Raw genomic sequence first — 22,706 nt, 5'->3', positions numbered from 1 at the left:
TATACGTATTGGAATAAAATGTGCAGACTTTGTCAACCTATCAACAATTACCCAAATGGTATCTTTCTTCTTTAGAGACAGGGGTAACCCTGATACAAAGTCCATAGCGATTCATTGTCATTTCCATTCTGGTATCGTAACTGGCTGTAATAGTCCAAAAGGCAACTAATGTTCAGCTTTTACTTGCTAACATATCAAACATTTAGATACAAACACAGAAATATCTCGTTTCATTCCCTGCCACCAGTACATCTTATTCAGATCATTATACATTTATTACTACCAGGATGAATAGACATGTTACCATTATGAGCTTCATTCAAAATTTTCTGTACTAGTTTTAAACTTTTCGATACACATACTCTGTCTCTGAATAACAGATAATCATTGGCCCAGATCTGAAATTCTGAGTCAAGAGTCGATTCACTATGTATCCTTTCTACTTGCAACTTACTATCAGATTTCTAAGCTTAAGAAATCTGTTGCAAAAACTTGGGTCTAGCTTTTAACTCAACTATAATTGAACCATCATCAGATAATGACAATCGAGTATTCATAGCTCGAAAGGAAAACAGGGATTTTCTGCTTAGAGCATCAGCAACCACATTGGCTTCTCCAGAATGGTAGTCAATAACAAGATCATAATCTTTCAGTAATTCAAGTCATCTGCACTGTCTCAAATTCAAATCTTTCTGAGTCATCAAGTACTTCAGACTTTTATGATCCGTGAATACGTGACATTTTTCACCAAATAAGTGATGCTGCCAGATTTTCAATGAAAACACTATGGTTGCCAATTCAAGATCATGTGTTGGGTAGTTTCTTTCATATGGTTTTAACTGTCTTGAAGCATAGGCTACTACTTTACCTTCTTGCATCAAAACACAACCTAAGTCGTTCAATGATGCATCACTGTAAATTATAAATTCCTTACCCGATTCAGGCTGGACTAACACAGTGCTTCTATCAATAAAGCTTTTAATTTGTCAAAAATCTACTGGCATTTATCAGTCCACTCAAATCCCACATCTTTTTGCAATAGACGGGTCATTGTAAAAGTCATCATTGAGAAACCTTTTACAAACCTCCGATAATAACCAGCTAGTCCCAGAAAAATTCAGACTTCAGACACATTCTTCGGTGGCTTCCAGTTAATAATGGATGAAATTTTATTCCGATCTACTCTGACACCTTCAGCACATACTATATGCCCAAGAAAACTAACTTCCCGTAGCCAAAATTCACATTTACTGAATTTGGCGTACAATTTTTTCTCTCGTAGGGTTTGCAACACTATTCTCAAACGCTCTGAATGTTCATTTTCATCTCAGGAGTAAACCAATATATCATCTATAAATACCACCACAAACCTGTCTAAATATGGGCTGAAAATTCTGTTCATCAGATCCATTAACATTGCAGGTTCATTTGTCAAACCGAATGGCATCACAAGAAACTCATAGTGTCCATACCTGGTTCTAAAAGTTATTTTTGGCACATTTGAATCTTTTACCCGTAGTTGATAGTAACCAGAATGGATATCAATCTTTAAAAATATAGTTGCACATTTTAACTGGTCAAACAAGTCATCAATACGAGGCAATGGATACTTTTTCTTTATTGTAACTTTGTTGAGCTGTCTGTAATCAATTCACAGTCTCAATGATCAAACTTTCTTCTTTACAGATAGAACGATGCACCCCAAGGTGAGAAACTAGGTTGAGCAAAACCTCTATCAATCAGTTCTTGCAATTGTGCTTTCATCTCTTTCAATTCAATAAAAGCCATCCTATAAGGTGCTATGGATATAGGTGTTGTACCCGGAACAAGATCTATAAAGAATTCCACTTCTCTATCCGGTGATAAACCAGGTAACTCTTCTGGAAATACATCAGGGAATTCACATACAACCGGCACCGACTGAATCTTTGACTCAGATACTTTAGTATGCAACACATATGCAAGATAAGCGTCATAACCCTTTTTGACATATTTTTATGCTGATATTACTGAAATCACATTAGGTAATCCATCCAGTTTATCAGATTCAATGTGAAGAAATTCACCACTCTCACATTTCAATACAATATATATCTGTTTACAATTCACCACTGTATCATATTGGGTTAACCAATCGATTTCCAAAATCACATCAAATTAGTCAAATGGCAGTAACATCAAATCAGTTGAAAAGCAATGACCTTTTACCATCAGCGGACAATTCTTAAAAACTTTATCCACCATAATACACAGGCCCAGAGGGTTTGAAACTTTAACTACAAATTCAATGAATTCAATAAGTAAATTTTTAACAGAGATTAAGTCCGTGCATATGTATGAATGTGTGGAACTAGATCAATCAAATAATAATATCAGTATCAAGTAGAGAAAATGTACTAGTAATGACGTCTGGTGCAGAGGCATCTTCTCTAGCAAAAATAGCATATGTCCTTGTAGGTGTTCATGCCTCAAATCTAACTGATGTATCCTTGGTAGTAGCTCGACTACCACTAACATTGCCAGGGTGACGGGGTGGTCTGCCCCTCGAAATAGGATTACTCTGTTTTGGAGCTGGTTCTATTTCTTTTTCTAATCTTTCTAAACAATCTCTGAAAAAATGGTCAAGTGAACCACATCCAAAACAAGCTCCACTTCTAGACCGATATTCTCCATGATGAAATTTGTTACAATGTTTACATTTCTGTTTGGGATTACCAACACTACCCACACTGGTCACAAATAGAGATGAAGACCTTGGGTTAGAACGTTGAGAGCTCCGCTCTCTTCTAAAATATCCTGTAGAGGTGGTAACACGATCATAATACATCTTCAATTTCTTAGAAGAAAATTATTGTGACTTACACATAGTTCTTTTTCCAAAAACCCGAGCCTCTCTTTCAGCTTGTTTCTTTTCCTTACTCAATTCCTTAGCTTTGTGTGATCGATTGGCTAACACCACAAATTTCCTTATTTTGAGAATTCCAATCAATAACTTGATATATTCGTTTAAACCCTCTTCAAAGTGTTTACACATCTTAGCCTCGATTAGAACCCATTCTTTGGCATATTTACTCAGCCAAACAAATTTTTGTTCATATTCAGATACAGTCATACTTCCCTGTTTAAGCTCTAAAAATTCTTTCTTTTTCTGATCCATGAATCTTTTGCTAACATATTTCTTCTTGAATTTAGCGTGGAAGAATTCCCATGTAACGTTATCTCTCAGTACAGCTGAGGTTATGATATTCCACTAATGCTAAGCTATATCTTTCAAAAGAGATACTGCACATTTCAGACATACGGCAGACAAATAAGATAATTCATCAAAAACACTGATGATATTTTTCAACCAAAATTCAGGCCTTTTTGGATCATCATCTGCGGTAGCCCTAAATTCTTTCACCCCATGCTCATGGATTTTATCTACTGGAGGTTTACTTGTTCTAGAGGGTTCAGCACCTTGTGTTACCTCAGGAACCGATTGAAGAGCAAGTGGGGGAGGTCGTTGTACAACAAGATACTCGGTAAACCATTCATTCATCAACTGAAAGAAGGCCTGTTTTGCCTCCTCACTCCTGCCTTCAGACACGGGCCTTTCACTACTAGACACAAACACAACTCTTTGAACTGAAGCTGAAGCATTGCTACCAACTTCCTCGGATTCAGCTCTAGCTTGGTTGGATGACATTACTATATGAAAAAAAAATTTAAAATGATCAGGAGTCATCACACTATCACAAATTATATAATGACATGTATAGCTAAACTCGTGTTTTTTACGTAAAATCCGAGAATCGACTAAACCTTAGCTTTGATACCAGTAAATGTAACACCCTAACCTGTATCCATCACTGAAACAAGGTTTCGAAGCATTACCGACACATTCAGAACATTTTACAAATAATTTATGTAAATTACTATTCATTAACCGAGATAATTCAAAACTTCCCTTAATTGGACCCTCGAGGCCCAATCTGAGCATTAGAATCGAGTCGGGACTTCATCGGGAACTCTAACAATTTTTTGCAAATTTTTTAAAAAAATTTCCAAGGTTTAGGGCTCACATGCCCATGTGGTCCAAGGGACACGCCCGTGTGACCTTGGGACACACCCGTGTTGCAGGCCGTGTTCGACCCCGTGTAACTCTTTGACTTGTGCACATAGCCATGCCACACGCCCGTGTGCTAGGCCGTGTGGTTTATTAAATTCTTTCAAAATTAGGTGTAGGTTTCACACGTCCAAGTCAAATGCTCGTGTTCTAGGCCGTGCCACACACACGGTTGAGACACATGCCCATGTCTCTACCCGTGTGCTCAATCCTAAGCATTTTGTTTCTCAAAATTTAGGTGTAAGAGAGACACAACCTAACCACACGCCCATGTACACACGGTCTACACACACGCTTGTGTGTCTGCCCGTGTGGACAAAATAAAGCCATTTCTGTAACACCCCAACCCGTATCCGTCGCTGGAACAAGGTTATGAAGCATTACCAGAACATTCAGAAACATTTACAAATAACTTATGGAAATGACTATTCATTTCCCGAGATCATTCATAACATCCCTTGATTGGGCCATTGAGGCCCAATACGAGCATTAGAATCAAGTTGGGACTTAATCAGGAACTTTAAGAATTTTTCGCGACTTTTCAAAATTTTTCCAATGTGCAGGGCTCACACGCCCGTGTGGTCCAAAGGACACGCCCGTGTGACCTTGGAACACGCCCCTCCTAGAAGTCGTGTTCGACCCCGTGTAGCTCTCTAACTTGTGCACACGGCCATGCCACACGCCCGTGTACTAAGCCGTGTGGTTAATTAGTTCAATTCGAAATTAGGTGCATGTTTCACATGGCCAAGACACACCCGTATCTTAGCTCGTATGCTCAATTCTGAGCACTTTGTTTCTTAAAATTAAGGGGCAGGGGACATGCGGCCTAACCATATGCCTATGTTACCAGGTCGTGGGTCACACACAGTCTAGACACACGCCTGTGTGTCTACCCGTGTGGACAAAATGAAGCCATTTCTAACTTCATTTCTTACCCAAAATTTCATCCATTACTTGCACTTGAAACACACATCCAATACCAACCAATCCAAGCATTCAATTTAAGCAAATTTCATCATTCACAAGGCATATCACAACAAGCACACATGATCACAACCTTACCTTAGTTTAACTTAGGCATTCACAACATTGATCACATACTCTTAACATAACACATGTGTATACATAATAATCTACTTAGTCATACCAAAATGAACCATCACTAGCCATTCCAATGGCTAGGTTACAAAATAACATTTCAAACCACTATTGGTCAAGTTGCCCTATACATGCCATTATACCAAAATGATTTTTTTGAAGTATACCCAAAATGACTAGTTGATAGTGTGACGATGCTCCAGTGATCTCCAACCATTGCGAGCTTCCAAGCACTATAAAACAAGGGAAAAATAAAATGGAGTAAGCATTACATGATTAGTAAGTTCGTATAACAAGAACTAAACTTATCAATACCATTTATTAAATCTAAGCATACAATAACAAGTTTTCCATCTATTTGGTTAAATTTCCTAAACACATGCATCCAATCAAACATGTTATTTACAAAATCTTCATATAAATAAAGTAACATAGATGTGCCAATCCTATAGGGTATATTGACTTATGCCACACGGCCAAGTCACACGCCCGTGTGCTAAGCCATGTGGAGTATACTGACTTGATCTTTAATTCAACACCAAGGGACACATGGCTGTGTAACCTGACTGTGTGTCACACATGGCTGAGACACACACCCGTGTCTCTACCCGTGTGGATAAAAATAGGCTCTTTACCAAGCCATTTTGCCACCCAAGTTCGCACAAACCTAAACCAACCCAATTGGCACAAAAACATGGCATAAATAGGCATTCAACCAACCTCAACCAAGCATCAATACCAACCAATACAAAACATATCAAGACCACAATTCATACCAAAATTCATAATATCAAATCATAAATATGAGCACTTCGAATTTTGCATCATTTAGCCTAATCTCACAAACATATAACATCTCAAATATCAACCATTTAGTATCTCTAATTACCAATTACCACCAAGCACCACATATCCATCATTCAACACATAACCAAAGCCATATACACATATGTAAACACAACCAAATCAACCAAATTAAGCCAACTCTCATGGCTATATACAAAACCAATGACTAAATTCATTAACAACACATATGCCATAATGACCAAAGTTCCTATACATGCCATACACTTAAAATACTTAAGTTCAAAGGTACTAAATTGATAGTTGGATAGTGTGATGAGGACTTCGACAATTCTTGAATCCGAGCTAGCTTTGATTTCACTACAAAACATGAAAAATTAAACAAAGTAAGCTATAAAACTTAGTAAGTTTGTATAACAATTAAATCAACTTACCATATATGCGCCGTTTAAGCAAATAAAACATACATAACATATTTCATATTGAATCACCAACCTACCACATTTTTCATTCACAAAGTTAGATAACTTTCATAATTTCCCTCATTTCAATACTTGTTTGGTTCATGAACATACCTGTACCATCTTGTAACAAATTTATACTCATCCAAATCTTTGATATACTCATTGAACCATTTGGAATACTTTCAGATACATGGGAAACTCACACCCTAAGTGCCACATACATAGCCATAGCTATCTCAATCTCGTATTACATAAGAAGCTCACTCTCGAGCAATTAACGAGTTTGCTCACACAAGCTGACGGTCATGATGAAGCTACACAATGCTGGTCACACAAGTTGACGAGTATCCGAAACAAATGCTAGATAACTCAGCCACTGGTAGAACGTACGGACCAGCACCCAAATCACATAACCCCTAATGACATGTCATTCCTATCCTAATCTATTTCTAAGGTTCAACCGGGATTTTACACTTGCTGAATCATTGTCAAATAATTTCGTAAGGTTATATTCACAATTTATGCAATATTAAAGTATTTAAAACACAATTATAATAATGCTTATTAACATACGAACTTACCTCGAATGCAAAAATGTCGTAATTAGTCGATTAGTCCGAAACCTTGTTCTTTCCCCGATCTAAATCCATATTTCGCATTTCTTGGTTTAAATAATATCAAATTTAGCTTATTTAATTATCACTCTATTCAATTTAGTCCAATATACACATTAAGGAAAATTTACACTTTTTCCCCTAACATTTCAACATTTTTACAATATAGTCCTTATGTCATAAAATCACAAATTCATGCAATTCAACCAAAACCAGTGCTATCCAAATTTTAATTAGGTCCCTAATAGTCCAAATTTTTCATTTATTTCATAATTTAACCACAAAATTTACACATTTCACAATTTAATCCCTAATTGAACATTTTACTAAAAATCACTTTGCAAATGTTGTTTATCTAACAACAAGCATGCATTTTCTATCATCAAACAACAAAACAAACATAGATTCATCAATAAAAAAACCTTAAACCTTTAACAGTTTTACAAATTAGTCCCCGGGCTAGCTAGATTAAGCTACAATGATTTCAAAAACATAGAAATCATTAAAAGAAGGGGACAAACTATACTCACATGCAAGCAAAAATGAGAAGGCCGAATGCTCAAGCTTCCATGGTTGTTCTTCTTTTTGATTTTCGGTGGTGATATCACAATTAGAAAGATGATATTCTTATTTTCATTATTTTACTTAAGATTATTTATTAATTTACTTATTTAACATGTGTTTTATTTCATTAAAATTCACTTAATCATGTCCAAGAATGTCCACTAACTTTATAAATGGGCTAATTACTACATAAGGACCTCCTATATTTAATTTCATATCCATTTAGTACTTTTAGCTAATAGAACACAAGTTTTACACTTTACGCGATTTAGTCCTTTTTATCAAATTAAACACGCAAACGATAAAATTTCTTAACAAAACTTTCACACAATCATACTATCATGCTGTAAACATTAAAATAATAAAATAATAATTTTGACCTTAGATTTATGGTCCCGAAACTACTGTTTTGATTTGACTAAAAATGGGCTATTACAAAATGCCTTTAAAATAGCAACAAAAGTAACAATAAAATAAGAGTTATACAATATCCAAACAATAACAAAAAATAGTAGCAACATAATAGTGAAATGGTAGTAAAATAGTGAAAAAACAAGAAAATAAAACCAAAACAATAAAAAAACAAGAAAGCAGTAAAAAAATTATTTTTTTTTGCATATTCGAGCCAGGCTGGGTTGGGCTCCAGCCAAAAGAGCCTTACCCGAAGCTTGATCTATTTTCTAAACGGGCCTCGTTATTGTGCCCGAGCCTATTTTTTGGGCCTATATTTTTAAACAAACCCTCCCACTTTTCGGGCGGACCTTCAGGCCGAGTCGGGTGGCTTAGCCCATGGATAGGTCAACCTCTAACTCGTTTCCTATTACTTTTGGCAAATTTTCAAATTAGAGACACGATTGTTATCCAAAACTGTTTTTAGTAAATTTCTCCCTTTTTTTTTTCAGTGGTTCTATACATAACTTTCATTTAATCATACATAGCCATTATACCAAAAATATCCTATCCCTATAAAATATTGAAAATAATAAAAATAATAGTATAAGGGAAGTAGGGTCAAATCCTCAAGGACCGAATTTGCACAATTGCTTGTTCCTCGAAATCCTGGACAAAATCGTGCCCAAGAAAACCTGCATACTTGGAAAAAACAGAATTAAAAGTTTGGATTGATTTGAAATTACAATAATTAAAATTGAAATAGTAGAAATAAATAGAGTTGAGGAAAAATGAGTTCTTATGGAGAGATTCCAGCCTCCGGTTGACTCAATCTGCCTTGGGTTCAATCCTCGACTTTTAGGTGATCATTCTCAAATAGAATAAGCCAATTATAGTGGAAGAGGATGCTTACGACCTCCAGCTCCAAGAATTTATACTTACAATTTAGCGGAACCTGACTCTAGCCAACAATTGCTTCTGTGGGATCATCTTATGCTAGATCATCACTTCTCATTGGCAAATCCCATGCCATTTTGTCTCTTGGGCTCGCCAACCTCTGACGCAATAAGCTAACGAACTGACTGTGCAACCTTCCCAAAACATATAAAACGGCCTCCTTTGCACACGTTGAAAAGATCACCTTTTAAGGGACAAGGACGAAAGCGTCAGCCCCGTAATGCAGAGAAACGATGGATACTCATCGAGAGGGCTAAGCACAGATTCTAAGCCTCATGAACCCTTTCGGGGGAACTTTGACAACCTTCGGCTAGATAGATTTAGTGGCTCATGCTTTTTGGGGAAAAAGAAATAAATATAATGGAAATGAAATTTTTATTAAAAAAGTATGAAAAGAACAAAAGACTAAACTTTTTGGGGGAGAGAGTGTTTACAAAAAAGATGAGCGAATTTTTTGACACTCCATCCCCTATTTATAATACTAGGAAACCTAGTTTATTCCTAATTAAATTCTAAAAGATAAATATGGATAATTAAATATAATTAAAGATAAATGAAAATAAAAGCTAAAATTAAATATAAATAATAATCCTTAATAATTATCCTAATATAATTGAAATTAAAATAGAGTTTTGTGCTATAAAATCTCTTCTTTGCACTTTTGCCCCAAATCTTTCACAATTTGTATTTTCGACACCACCTTTTGCATGCTGACCCATTTTATCTTTAAATTCAAGCTTTTAGCCCCCAAATTTCCTTTTGCCTTCAATTTAGTCCCTATAAGATAAAAAACCATAAATAACTCAAATTAGTAGGATCAAACTCAAAATAAACATATAATTAATACACAAAAATATGTCATTCTAGAGTATTATCAAATTCCCCCTACTTAGCCCATGCTTGCCCTCAATTATGGTTCCTATCAACTGTGAAATTTAGATATTGCCATGAAAGAAATACTACTCCAAAATTTTATAACAAGTAGGCATAATGCATATGAAAAATAAAGAGAACCTTTAGCTTCATTTAAGTAAACTTGAAAAAGTATTCCAATTAATACACACAAAAATCGACTTGGATTATTTCATGAAAATTAGGTAATTTACTAAACTTACCAAGACACTTTATTCGTTTCCACCTTTAGTCCCCAAATTTAATTTTATTAGTAATACACCACTTTTTTTCTATTTTTATTTTTTTCCTTTTTTTTCTTTTTATCATTATTATTGCTTAGGAATACATTGAACCTTTTGACGCAAAGAGAGATGACAGCCAAGCACCCTACCCCGATTACTCAGCCCAACATACTCCTAATTTATTATATTTTTCTTAAGAACATATCGAACCTGTTGAAGCGAAGAGAGATGATAGCTAAGCACCCCACCTCGGTTACTTTGCCCACCATATTCTTAAAAAAAATTATTTAATTCTGGTTAGCGGAGTTACCTAACACGTCACACAACCTTTTGACACGAAATAGGATGACAACCCAAGCACCTTACCCCGGTTACTTAGTCAGTCACGTTGTAAGCTATACTCATAACCATGAAAGTATCATAATTTATTCTAATGAAACAAAATTTTAATTTGGAGGACTAGAAAAAACAATCAAGTGTCAAAAATAAGTTTCGGCAACTACCTAACAGTCATGAATAGAATTTCAGCATGCAAATTTTATTAAGTGTTCTCTTTACATTTAAACTTAATCAATTTTACTATAAGCAAGGTAGGGTTAACTCTATCAATCATAATTATTCATCCTAAAAGAAATTAAATAGTGGAGATGAAATCTAACATGTAAAATCATAACTAACTCAGTAGACAAGAATCATGCATAGAGGTCAAATAGTGAGCAAGTCGTGGTCAAATTCTTGGGCATGAAAAGAGGCAGAATATTCTAAAAATATATATATATGGCCAACAATGAGCACACAACAGCAGCAACGACAAAAACAACATATAAAATGACAGAAATAATGAGGAATGTCTCCCATCTACTTGAAACACATTGTCCTCGATATGGAATAAAATAAATAAATAGCTGGAAGGAAAAAAGTTCAGAAAACTCCCATGCGATTCATCGTTGTTTGCACACAAACCAAGGAGGGGAGGATAAGGGATGTTGGTAAAAGCATGCCAATTCCTGAGTTTTTTTCCTTGTTGGTTTACCTAGATAGAAGAAGAGAAATTTATTAATATCAAAACAAAATAAAGTAATAAATAATAAAATAAAATAATAAAATAATAAAATAAAATAAAGTAATAAATAATAAAATAAAACAATAAATAACAAAATAAAATTTGGGTTGCCTCCCAACAAGCACTTGTTTAACGTCGCTAGCTTGACGCCCTAACTAGTATTAAGGTTGTTCAAGCTAAATTCTTTCATTTGTATGCGCTTGAAAACTCTCCCTTTTTATCACATCTACTATATTTGGGTTGAATTGTCCTTGTGCCTCTTTCTTTGGTTTCATATTTTCCTCCAAGAAAATCTTATGTACGCCTGTGAAGGGGTTAATCCCTTTTAAGTTGGCAATGGTCTCATCATTCTCCAAAAATACAAGCTTGAGATGCTCGGAAAGTGGTTTTAATTTCAGATCTGGTGCCTGCACAACAGAAGGTAGAAGTTTAGTATCCATAGGAGCTAATAATTCATTAACAGATTCAAAATCATCAAACATCATTTTAGATTTATCTTCGTAAGATGACTCAAAAGTTTCTTGTACTAATGAGTAAATTATGTCGACACGGTTTACGTTCAAAATTTCACTTGGGTGACTAATAGCATCATAAACATTAAACTTCACGATCTCCCCATCAAACTCCATGGTGAGGGCTCCGCTACGCACGTCAATCTTAGTATTTGCAGTACTAAAGAAAGGTCGCCCCAACAAGATATCTGAAGATCTAGGAGTGTTATCCTCTTCCATTTTTATCACATAAAAGTCTGCAGGAAATATAAGTTCGTTGAATTTCACTAATACGTCCTTGAGGACTCCTTCGGGATGCACAATAGACCTGTCTGCTAACTGAATGATAACACATGTTTTTGTCAAAAAACCCGCGTTAAGTGATTCATAAACAGAAAAAGTAATGACATTTATAGAGGCCCCTAAATCACACATAACTTTTTTAATTCCTAAGTGACCTCTTTTGCATGGTATTGCAAAAATTCCCTTATCTTTGCATTTCTCTGGCATCTTCCGCTGTAATACTACAAATACATTCTCACCAACGCTTACTGTAACATCCCGAATTAGGACCTAGTCAGAATAGTAGTTTCGAGACCATAAATTTGATGTTAAAATAATTATTTTATGATTATTATGAGGTCTAGGATATGAAAATAAGCATATGTTAAAGTTTTATGAAGAAATTCTATGTCCAAGGTGTCCAATTGGAAATTAGGGACCAATTTGAATAAATTGTAAAACTTGGGTTCTAGAAGAAATTTGTATGAAATTGCTTTGGAATTTTAATTAGAGGTCCTTAAAGATTAATTTACCCAATTTCTATATTTTTGGACAAAAATGGGCATGCATGAAAAATTTTGGAAGTTTAGTAAGGAAGGGCATTTTGGTCATTTGGTAATAAACTAAATAAAAAGGGAAAAATCAAGCTAAAATCAGCTTATTTTCTTCCCCATGCTGCCAAAATTTTAGGAGTCTCCATATCTAGGGTTTTCCAACATTTCAAGCTTGATAGTAAGTTAATCCTGGCCTCGTTTTTAATGTTCTTCGTATTTTTGAGATCCTCGTAACATGCTCTTTCTATTTCTACCCATATCTCATGTTAGGGTTCATGTTTAGAAAATTACCCATGCATGAGATGTTTGTGTTTTGATTATTTATGAAGGAATATGGGAGTTTAAAGGATGGTAAACAACTTTTACGAAGTGGTATTTCAAGGAAATGGCTTAAAGGGCTAAATTGTTTAAAGTTGTGAAAATGGGTAGAAAATATAGAATGAAGGAAGAACATGGGCTGCTATAAGTGTGAATAACATTCGGTTAGGCTTGGGTAGCCAAGGAATTACATGCATTTCATTATACGAGCCTTAGGACTAAATTATAAATATTGTAAAAGGTTAAGGGCAAAATGATCATTTTTCCCGGGGTGAGTTTTGATCCTAAAATGAAAATTGTGATGTATTAATAGTCTAATTTTATTGATATAGACCCCGAGGAACCAATTCTGGAGGTCGACCATGGAAAACGAAAGGTTTCAGAATAACCGAGACACGAATCCGAAACGACTACTAGGTATGTTTGTATAACCCGCACTAAACTCTTAATATACTTAAAACTGCATGTTCTTGAATGTATGATAATTAGATATTCATTGCATCATAATCCATAAGACATGCTAGTGTAAATGAAAAGATGATAAATGTCCTGGTTGAAATAAAAAGGGAAATCTGATGGTTAAATTATGTCTTACATGACTTGAGATCCTACATGTGTTGTAGAGAAGGATTTAGCCCAGACGGGTAATCCGCTGAACTCAATATGGAAATGATCTAGCTCGGACGGGTGATCCTTGAGTGATCGAGCCTCCCGAAGAATATGGGTGCAATAAGTATTTAGCCTGGACGGGTAATCCGATTGCGAACTGAATTTAGCCTGGACTGGCAATTCAGATCCAAGTTTATGAGAGAAATTATCATTGAAAGAGATTTAGCCTGGACTGGTAATCCCGACAATAGTTTATGAATCGATACATGTAACAACCCGATTTTGACCCTAATCAGAACGGTGGTTTTGGGACCACGAATCCGAGTCAGAAAAATATTTAAATATTATTTTCTGAGCTTAAAATGTATGAATTTTCCTGTGTGAAAGTTTTATTTAAAAATTTTATCGTTTAGATGTCGATTTGATAAAAAGGGGTTTAATCGCGTAAAAAATGAAAAGTGATTGGTTAATAATTAAAGTGTCAAAATTGCTTTGTTCTTTAAACATGGAGTCTTTATGTTGCAATTTGTCCATGAATAATAATGATGGACGGTTTTAATGCTTATATTATAAGGTTTTATATTTTGTTAATAAGGTCAATTTAGTAAATGTTTAATAATATTATATTAAATAAAACATAAAATAAAATGTTATCATGAATTATTTTGTTCATCAAAGCCGAAACTAGGAAAAAGAAAAGGGAAAGAAAGACCAAGCATATTCGGCCAATGTTGAGTCAAAATTCAAGGTATGTTTGAGCTCAGTTTTTGATAATTTTTACGTTTTTGAGATCGTTACTTCGAATACTCTAAGACCCATGTAAGAATTTTTGAAATTGATGAGATATTCATGAGTTTCCATTGTTGATAGTTTGATAGATTTTGTGTTTAAAGATAGAAAATAAAAGATATGTGTTAGATTAACAAAATTTTTATTAGAAGTTTTAATGGAATTGAGTAATTAAGGCTAAATTCCAAAAATATTAAATTGAAGGGTTAGTTTGTATAATAGGTGAAATGTGAGGACTTATATAAGCTAGAGGAGTATTCGGCTAAAGCTTGTTGTTTTTAAATTTTGTGTATTTGATGTGTTATGAATTTTTGGACTATAATGTAAAAGTGTGAAAAATAAGGGACAAAATATAAATTTGCTCATTTATGTGTTTTGCGGTTTACTTGAATTGAATTTTATTTGAATAAGCTTAATTTGAATTTGAATAGATCAAGAACAAAAAGGATCGGGTTTGGATCGGGGAAAATCAAAAATTGTTGAATTGTCGATAATCTCTGTTTGTCGATATCCGAGGTAAGTTATTAAGCATATATTTTGTATCGATTTAAAAAACCATAATATCTATGTAATTATGCTGAATTGAATGGTGTATATATATATACATGTAGTGATGAAATTATCGAATGTAAAAAGAAGTGAGATGTATTGAGTTGTTGATTTTCGGCACTAAGTGTGTGGGTATAAATATTTACGATTATGAGATTGGCACTAAGTGTGCGAGTTTGATTATTAAGCACTAAGTGTGCGAACTTACTATATATTTTTGAATAACTATTAGCACTAAGTGTGCGACCTTATCAAGTAATCATGGACAGTGGAGTGAGTAAATACTTAGAGTTCGTGAGGAATAGCCGTTATGTTTATGTTCAAAATTGAGCTTGGTAAGTCTTGAACCTATTTGGTGATTATATTGAAATCAAATATATAAGATTAATTGGGGAATAGATGAAATGTTGTTTAGATGTATAATTTAGATGAAAATAAAATGATATGTGGAAATGCATTAAATATCATATTGAATGTTATATGAAATGTTAATGGAGACTTGGCTATTCGAGAGTATGTAATGATAAATGTGTGAATAGCTTTGTGCTAAAATCATTTTGAAGTTCGAATAAGATGGTGTTTTTGTTTGGAAGATATATGTTATATTGCAGAATAAGATAAAATGTATTATGCATATATTTTTTTTATATATTACATAATGATGGAATGCCATAATGTATATAGCCTTGTATTTGGAATTGAAGAAATGCTTTATGGTTGAGTAATTATATATTGATTTTAGTTGAATTATGGTATTCGATTAATAAGTGCCTTATAATATGGTAAGCTAGTGATTATATGATTTAGTAGTATGAACTACTTAAATGGTATTTGAGATATCAAGTTAAATTTTAAAGTATAATTGCTTGTAACTTACTAAGCTAAATTAGCTTACACTGTGTTTGGATAATTGTTTTTGATTTATAGGTTTTGGTAATCGTTGCATGCTCGGGGATCGTCAGTGAAGCTCGTCACACTATCGTCTATAATTTGGTACCCTTGAAAGCTTAAGTTTAAACTTATGGCATGTATAAGCTATTCTATCTTTTGAATCACTTATGAATATTTTATATTGGTAGATTTAAGCCTATTATATATTTGACCAAGGTCTAAAATTATTTAAAGTTATGTTCGTGCTATAAATTGAATAAGGAATAGGTTTTGATGGTGGATTAATATTGGTTAAATTAAGGATGTATGTCTAGTAGCAGGAGTTGGTAATAAAATGATAGATGTTATATATATATATATATTTTCGGCTACAGGGAGCTTATTAACAGAACATATGTTTTTTTTAATATGCGCATATGTCATTGTTATTATATGAATTAATTGAGTTATATCATGTTATTATGACATTTGGATTTATTATTAGAGTATAATTGGTGTTTTAATTATGCGTTATACTCTAAAAATGACAGATGATATGGGAATTGAATACATTAGTGGTTGGTATGTGATCTTAAAAATTTATTATATTAAAATGGTCAAATACGTTTGGCTTTGTAATTAGCAAATAGGCATGTTTGGTCTTTAAATGGTTTGCCAAGTATGTTTTATTTTCATAATAGCCAATTTTAATGTTGCACATGATTTGAATAATATGCTATGTGAAATGTTTTATTTGGTTAATTAATACATGTATATAATTATGAAGTCAAAGAATTAATATTGATTTGAACTCGTTTGGACTTGGGAATTATAATTTTTGCATACAGTGTGATTAATAATTTAATATATTTATTTTATGAATATGATCTATGGAATTCTGTGATTGTATGAATATTATGTTTTCTTCGGTAATACCTCGTAACCCCTCCAGCGACGGTTGCGGGTTAAGGGTGTTACATTTGATTGGTATTAGAGCTACGGTTTAGCCAATTATCAGATTAACATAGCGTGTTTGAGTTTAGCTATCATGCCATAAATTATATTGTGATAGTGTGATGACTCCTGACACTTGAAATGCGTTTCTTGTATAGTAAATGGATCCTGATCTCGATCGAGCTGTAGTGGATGATGTCGAGGGTGTAACGCCTACTCCTGCGTAAGGGACAGCACAGGTTGATTCTCGGTCGAATGGAAGTAACCATGATGATGAGGCTAAACAAGCCTTTTATAATATGATGAACGAGTGGTTTACTCAATATATTCGGACAAATCCGATTGTTCAACAACCCCCAAACCTAAATAACCTACCTCTAATGCCTGTGGTACCTCCTACTATTGATCCTGTGAGATTAAATAAGCCCCCTGTTGATAAAATTCAAAAATACGGGGCCCAAGAATTTAAGGCCACAAATGATGACGATGCTGAGAGGGTTGAATTTTGGCTCGATAACACTATTCGAGTATTTGAAAAACTATCATGTACTCCTGATGAGTGTCTAAAGTGTGCCATGTCTTTGTTACGCGATTCTGCCTATCATTAGTGGAATACTTTGGTTTCGATTGTGCCGAAAGAACGGGTCACCTGGGAATTCTTTCAGACTGAATTCAGTAAGAAATATATCAGCCAGAGATTCATAGATCAGAAATGTAAAGAGTTTCTCGAGCTTAAATGGGGTCGTATGACTCTCACTGAATACGAGCAAAAATTTATGAGACTCAGTCGATATGCCCGAGAGTGTGTTTCGACTGAAGCTATTTTGTGTAAAAGATTTGAAGAAGGGCTAAATGAAGACATAAAATTGCTTGTTGGCATACTTGAAATAAAAGAGTTCGTAGTACTTGTCGAGCGAGCTTGCAAAGTTGAAGAGCTTAGGAAAGAGAAAAGAAAAGCTGAGTTCGAAGCTAGAGATTTTCGCAAGAGATCAACGAGTAAGACTTTTCAGTCGGCATCAAAGAAGTTCCAAGATGATAGCAACCAATTTAAGACTACTACCGGGCTTTCTATACCAGATGGACCACCAGTGAGTTCACAAGCCACTTCGATCGCCAATGTTGGTAATACTCGACCGAATAAACTCGAGTGTCAGCAATGTGGAAGGTGGCATATGGGTGAATGTTGGGGCAAGTATAACAATAGAGTCTGTTATAGATGTGGTTCACGAGATCATTTCATTCGGGATTGCCCAGAGCCAATTGAGAAAGATAATGTTCAGAGTGTGAGACCGAGTGGCATTGCAACTAGGGGTAGACCACCCAGGAACACGGGAGGTAGGAGTGCTACTCAGGGAGGGGCTTCAGACACAGCAGTTCCATCCGAGACTTGTACATTGCCAGAGTATATGCCATTCGTGCTCGAGAGGAGGCCTCATCCCTTGATGTTATTACTGGTATATTCACTCTCTATAATATTAGTGTGATTGCTTTAATTAATCCTTGTTCAACTCATTCTTATGTGTGTGAAACATTAGTATCCAGTAAGACTTTGCCTATTGAGTCTACTGAGTTTGTGATTCGGGTACCAAACCCTCTAGGCAGATGTGTGTTAGTTGATAAAGTATGTAAGAACTGCCCCCTGATGATTCGAAATTCATGTTTCCTGACTGATTTGGTGCTATGGCCGTTTGATGAGTTTGATATAATTCTGGGAATGGATTGGTTAACAGTACATGATGCAGTGGTGAATTATAGATGAAAGACTATTGATTTGCGGTGCCAGAATAATGAGATAATCCGAATTGAATCTGCTGATCTGAATGGTTTACCAGCAGTGATATCTTCTGTATGGGCTCAAAAGTATGTGAGAAAGGGTTGCGAAGCTTACCTTGCGTATGTGCTTGATAGTAAAGTAACTGAAAGGAAGATTGAATCTGTACCAGTGGTGTGCGAGTATCTGGATGTGTTCCCTGAAGAATTACCGGGATTGCCGCCTATTCGAGAGGTAGAGTTTTGCATTGAGTTAGTACCGGGGACGACTCTGATTTCGATTGCTTCATACCGAATGGCACCTACTGAGTTAAAAGAATTAAAAGCCTAGTTACAAGAGCTGACAGATAGAGGTTTTGCGCGACTGAATTTCTCTCCCTAGGGTGCGCCAGTTCTATTTGTGAAAAAGAAGGATGGAACTATGAGAATGTGCATTGATTATCGACAACTCAATAAAGTGACCATAAAGAATAAATATTCGCTTCCACGCATTGATGATTTGTTCGATCAACTAAAGTGAGCTTCAGTATTTTCGAAAATAGATTTGAGATCAGGTTACTATCAGTTGTGATTTAGAGATTCTAATGTGCCTAAGACTACTTTCTAAACGAGATACGGATATTATGGGTTTTTGGTGATGCCGTTCGGACTTACTAATGCACTGGCTGTTTTCATGGATTTGATGAATCGGATCTTCAGATAGTACTTAGATCGGTTTGTGGTTGTGTTTATTGATGATATATTGATCTACTCTCGTGATGAAATTGAGCATGCCAAGCACTTGAATTTGGTATTACAGGCTTTGCGAGATAAACAGTTGTATGCAAAGTTTAGTAAATGTGAGTTCTGGTTACACGAGGTAAGCTTTTTGGGACATGTGGTTTCGGCATCGGGAATACAGTTTGATCCGAGTAAGATTTTGGCTGTACTTGATTGGAAACCCCCGAGAAATGTTTCAGAAGTTCGGAGTTTTCTAGGACTTGCTGGTTACTATAGGCGATTTGTAAAAGGTTTCTCGATGATTGCAACTCCGATGACAAAGCTACTTCAAAAAGATATTTGATTTGAGTGGACAGAAAGGTGTCAGAAGACCTTCGACCAATTGAAAAATTTGTTGACTGAAGCTCCAGTGCTTGTCCAACTAGAATCGGGTAAAGAGTTCGTTGTTTTTAGTGATGCATCCTTGAATGGTTTGGGCTGTGTTCTAATGCAGGAAGAAAAAGTTGTAGCTTATGCTTCAAGATAGTTAAAACCGCACGAAAAGAACTGTCCGACCCACAATCTCGAATTGGCCGCTATAGTGTTTGCTTTAAAGATATGGCGTCATTATTTGTTCGGTGAAAAATATCAAGTTTATTCTTATCACAAAAGTGTCAAATATTTGATGACTCAAAAATATTTGAATTTGAGACAGCGACGTTGGTCAGAGTTGCTTAAAGATTACGAGCTTGTGAGTGATTATCACCCGGGAAAGGCTAATGTGGTTGATGATTCCCTAAGCCGAAAATCACTATTTGCTCTGCATGCAATGAATGTAGATATGGCTATCACTTACGATGGTGCGATTATAGCAGAATTAAAAGCGAGACTGTTATTTGTTCAGTAGATTTGCGAAGCTCAAAGGGTTGATGTGGATTTGATAGTAAAAAGGAATCACTATAATTCGAACGCTGACTCAGAATTTCAGGTTGATGCTGAGGGATGTTTGCGGTTCAGAAACCGAATATGTGTACCAAAGGATCCTGAGTTGATTCGGATGATTTGTAATAAAACTCATAATAGTAATTTGTCTATTCACCCGGTAGCACGAAGATGTATAATGATCTGAAACAGTACTACAGGTGGCATGGTATGAAAAGAGATATTTCAGACTTCGTGTCAAAATGTTTGATATGCCAACAAGTAAAAGCCGAGCATCAGGTACCATCGGGATTACTTCAGCCGATTATGATACATGAATGGAAATGGGATCGAGTCATGATGGATTTCGTATCTGGTTTATCGTTAACACTAAGCAAGAAAGATGTAATCTGGGTTATTTTTGATAGATTGACAAAGTCAGCTCACTTTATTCAGGTCCATACAGATTACTCGCTCGATAAGCTCGCTAAATTGTACATTACTCAGATTGTACAATTACACGGGGTACCTATTTCTATTGTTTCGGATAGTCTGCGGTTTTGGAAGAAACTGCAAGATGCATTAGGTACTAAATTACATTTTAGCACTGCTTTCCACCCTCAGATTTATGGTCAGTCCGAACGAATCATTCAAATACTTGAAGATATGTTGAGATGTTGTGTTCTCGAGTTCGAGGGTACGTGGGTACGTGGGAAAGATACTTGTCCCTGATCGAATTTGCGTACAATAATAGCTTTTAGTCGAGTATCCAGATGGCACCTTATGAAGCTTTGTACGGTCGTAAATGTCGTACACCTTTGTTCTAGACCGAGCTTTGTGAGAATAAGATATACAGGGTTGATTTGGTGAAAGAGACTGAGCAGAAAGTACAACTGATCCGTGAAAGTTTGAAAGCAGCGTCAGATCGTCAGAAATCATATGCGGATTTGAAGCGTAAAGACATAGAATTTCAGATAGGAGGCCGAGTATTTTTGAAAGTCTCACCGTGAAAGAAAATTCTTAGATTTGGTCGCAGAGGCAAGTTAAGTTCGAGATTTATTAGGCCGTATGAGATTGTAGAGAGGATTGGGCCGGTTGCATATAGATTACTATTGCCACCTGAGCTAGAAAACATCCACACTGTTTTTCATGTTTCAATGCTCTGACGGTATAGATCCGATCCTTCTCATGTGATTAGCCCATCTAAAATTGAGATTCAGTCCGATTTAACTTATGAGGAAGAACCGATCCGTATTCTAACTCGAGAGCTGAAAGAGTTGCGAAATAAGAAAATCTCGTTGGTGAAAGTGCTTTGGCTTAAGCACGGGGTCGAGGAAGCAACTTGGAAGCTTGAGAATTCGATGAAAGAACATTATCCAAACCTATTCATCGGTAAGATTTTCGGGGACGAAAATCGCTAAGGGAGGGAGAATTGTAACAGCCCGATTTTGACCCTATTCGGAATGGTGGTTTTGGGACCACGAATCCGAGTCGAAAAAATATTTAAATATTATTTTCTGTGCTTAAAATTTTTTAATTTTCTTGTGTGAAAGTTTTATTTAAAAATTTTATCATTTAGATGTCGATTTGATAAAAAGGGGTTTAATCGCGTAAAAAATGAAAAGTAATTGGTTAATTATTAAAGTGTCAATATTGCTTTGTTCTTTAAACATGGAGTATTTATGTTGCAATTTGTCCATGAATAATAATGATGGACGGTTTTAATGTTTATATTATAAGGTTTTATATTTTGTTAATAAGGTTAATTTAGTAAATGTTTAATAACATTATATTAAATAAAACATAAAATAAAATGTTATCATGCATTATTTTGTTCATCAAAGCCAAAACTAGGAAAAAGAAAAGGGAAAGAAATACCAAGCATATTCGGCCATTGCTGAGTCAAAATTCAAGGTATGTTTGAGCTCGTTTTTTGATAATTTTTACGTTTTTGAGATCGTTGCTTCGAATACTCTAAGACCCATGTAAGAATTTTTGAAATTGATGAGATATTCATGAGTTTCCATTGTTGATAGTTTGATAGATTTTGTGTTTAAAGATAGAAAAAAAAAAGATATGTGTTAGATTAACAAAATTTTTATTAGAAATTTTGATGGAATTGAGTAATTAAGGCTAAATTGCAAAAATATTAAATTGAAGGGTTAGTTTGTATAATAGGTTAAATGTGAGGACTTATATAAGCTAGAGGAGTATTCGGCTAGAGCTTGTTGTTTTTAAATTTTGTGTATTTGATGTGTTATGAATTTTTGGACTATAATGTTTAAGTATGAAAAATAAGGGACAAAATGTAAATTTGCTCATTAATGTGTTTTGCAGTTTAATTGAATTGAATTTTATTTGAATAAGCTTAATTTGAATTTGAATAGATCAAGAACAAAAAGGATCGGGTTTGGATCGGGGAAAATAAAAAATCGTTGAATAGTCGATAATCTCTATCTGTCGATATCCGAGGTAAGTTATTCAGCATATATTTTGTATCGATTTAAACAACCATAATATCTATGTAATTATGCCGAATTGAATGGTATATATATACATGTAGTGATGAAATTATCGAATGTAAAACGAAGTGAGATGTATTGAGTTGTTGATTTTCGGCACTAAGTGTGGGGGTATAAATATTTACGATTATGAGATTGGCACTAAGTGTGCAAGTTTAATTGTATAGCACTAAGTGTGCG

The sequence above is a fragment of the Gossypium arboreum genome, chromosome 13 (assembly GCF_025698485.1).
Source record: "Gossypium arboreum isolate Shixiya-1 chromosome 13, ASM2569848v2, whole genome shotgun sequence".
Taxonomy (NCBI): domain Eukaryota; kingdom Viridiplantae; phylum Streptophyta; class Magnoliopsida; order Malvales; family Malvaceae; genus Gossypium; species Gossypium arboreum.
This window is presented reverse-complemented; position numbering follows the sequence as displayed.